Genomic DNA, 2990 nt, shown 5'->3' on the forward strand with positions numbered 1-2990 from the left:
GAAGGTACATTTTATTTTTATTTCCAGGAAAGACTTCATAATTGTTCCTGTGTTGTTTTTAGTTGTGCCATCACTATGATGTTTCTTCTCTAATAAAGAGATTAAATGACTTTCCAGGAACTGTCTAAATTGAAGCAAATATGGTGAAATTTGATTTTTTTTCATCCTCTTTCATACAAACACAAAATTCGTACAGATCTGAAAGGGTTATTTTTCCCCCCACATCCTCTCCTTTCTCTCACTCCTAACTAATAATTCTTTTCAGCCTAATGAGAGGGGAAGGAAGTTTTCCATTCAAAGTGTGGCAGTTCCTTATCTTAGCTCCTTGTTGTCTGATGTCATTTTCTTAGCAGGATTCCAGCAAACCAGACTTCTAAGTGAGCACAGATTAGCCTAAAATTATATTGTTATTCTAAACATGAAGAGTATACTCCATAATTTAAGAGAAACAAATATCGCTTATTTATTTATATATGCCTTTAAGAAACTTCTATCTATTACTGGTATAAGAAATAAATGCAAAGGAGGACTCAGCAAAGGAAGATAAGACTTCCTGCTTCACTGAGAAGATACACTTGTGCTGGAAGGTAATGGGAAGGCAAGTCTTAAATGTATAGAAAAGCGTTTCAGAGATAAAGAGTAGAGGAAGTTGTCATGTGGGAAGACCTATGAATATCAGCAAGGTGTCAACTGTCTGGCAATCTCAATATCTTCTCAGCAACAATTCATACTTCCAAAATAATTTTTATTTCCCATAGATTTATGCAAGGTATCTAAGTCCTACCACATTACGAAATTGCTGTATTAGCAAAAATCACAAATGCCTTTTCTTCTGTCAAGTACTAAAAGAAAGTCTTTCCCTTCATTTCAATACATTCTTCTACTACCCTTTACTCATATCTTTTTTAATAAAGTAGTGGAGAAAGAGGTTGAAATCCAACCCAGTTTTCTTTGCAGGCTGTTACTGATTATCTGAACATTCCAGAGACTGATCCAGCCTAGCACAACATCAGATCTGTTGTACTTTGGGAGGTGTAAATGCATTCAGGCAGAAGCTAAATTGATTGTTGAGGGTCTCAACCATCTATGATGTTGAGTTCAGCTGGATAGTGCCATGATGTTAAAGATTATGTCTGTTGGAAAGAAGTATGGCGACTCCTCAAAGCACTCAAATTAGACCTCTTATACAATCACACTAGTATGCATCTACCCAGAAGAAAAAAATCATTTAATCATAAGGACGTTTGCACTAGATTGTTTATCACTTCTCAGTTTACAATTGCCAAGATGTGGAAACAACCTAAATGCCTATCAACTCAGGAATGGATTAATAAACTGTGGTATATACATACCATGGAATACTATTCAGCCATTAAGAATATGGTGACTTCACATTTTTTATACTAACCTGGATGGAGTTGAAACACATTCTTCTTAGTGGAATATCACAAGAATATAAAAGCAAATATCCAATGTACTCAATACTAATATGAAGCCAGTAGACAAATTAATTCACTCCTACATAGGAGAAAAACTCATTTCAATTCAAGTTGGGGAGAGGAGGAGAACGGAGGGGGGCCTTGGTGTGCTCCCACTTCATAGGCAAAATGTAGAGATATGTGGCATACCTTTTGGGTGTGGAACACAACTACAAGAGAGATTCTACCTAACAAATTCAAATATTGTGACTTAATTATTCATTCCCTCATATTAACCTGAAACTAAAAAAATAAAAAAATGTAGATATATAAATATAAAAATAGATTGTCTTTCTTGTTCACTGTTTCTCCAGTTTCTAGCATAATATCTCATATATTTCTTGAATATTGAGAGTGCCAAGACATATATGTACATTTTAAGAAAGGAAAAAACAGTGTTGAAATTGTAATACTCAACGTATACCAATAATAAAAGATAAATACAAGTCTTGTTAAGTACCTCTTGCAATTGTGGAAGTCAAATGTGACTTGAGTATTACAAATGTAATACTTTTTTTCCCTTAAAATGCGTATACATTTTTTGGCACCCTCTGTATACAAAATGTTTACCAATCAGATTGTCTCCTGAGGTTTTAATATCTGTATGTAGAATATATGAAGATCTGGAGACAGAATTAGATGTGATCTTTCTTAATGTTTAATGTTCTTTTCTTTGGTTTCTTTGCAGAACAAAATGAATTGTATTGTTAATAAAAATCACTTTTGATTATTTATTTTTAATTGATACATTGTAATTGTACACGTTTATAGGGAGCAAGCTGATGCGCCTGCAAGTATGTTGCATAAGATCCAATCAGAGTAGTTAGTATATTCATCACCTCATACATTTGTCATTTATTTGTGGTGAGACCATTCAAAAGTCAATCTCTCTTTTAGCTATTTTGTAGTATGCAATACTTTACTGCTAACCATAGCCATCCTATTGCACACTAGAACACCCGAATGGTAAGTACCCATTGACCAATCTCTCCCCATCTGCCTCTCCTCCTCCCCTCCCCAGTCTCTTATGACCACCATTCTACATTCAGCTTCTATGATATCACCTTTTTTTTATTGTGAGTGAGATCATGCAGTATTTGTCTTTCTGTGTTTGGTTTACTTTACTTAACATGATGACCTCCAGGTTTATCCATGTTGTTTGAAACAACAAGATTTGATTTTTTTTATGGATAAATAGTATTTCATATGCCATATTTCCTTTATCCATACCTTTGTTGTTAGACATTTAGGTCAATTCCATATCCTGCCTATTTTAAATAATGCTACAATAAACATGGTTGTTCAAGTTCCCCTTAAGTACCAAAATCTGAAAATGGAAATCAATCTACTATAACTGCAAGTATCTCGTTGACATACTGACTTTATTTCATTTGGATACACATCCAGCAGTGGAACTACTGGATCATACGGTGGTTCTATTTTTAATTTTTCTTTAGAAACCTCCATACTGCTTTCTAGAATTAGTTTACAGCCTCACAAACAGTGTGTTAG

This window comes from Otolemur garnettii, unplaced genomic scaffold (assembly GCF_000181295.1).
Source record: "Otolemur garnettii isolate 467f Iridium unplaced genomic scaffold, OtoGar3 scaffold00063, whole genome shotgun sequence".
NCBI lineage: Eukaryota > Metazoa > Chordata > Mammalia > Primates > Galagidae > Otolemur > Otolemur garnettii.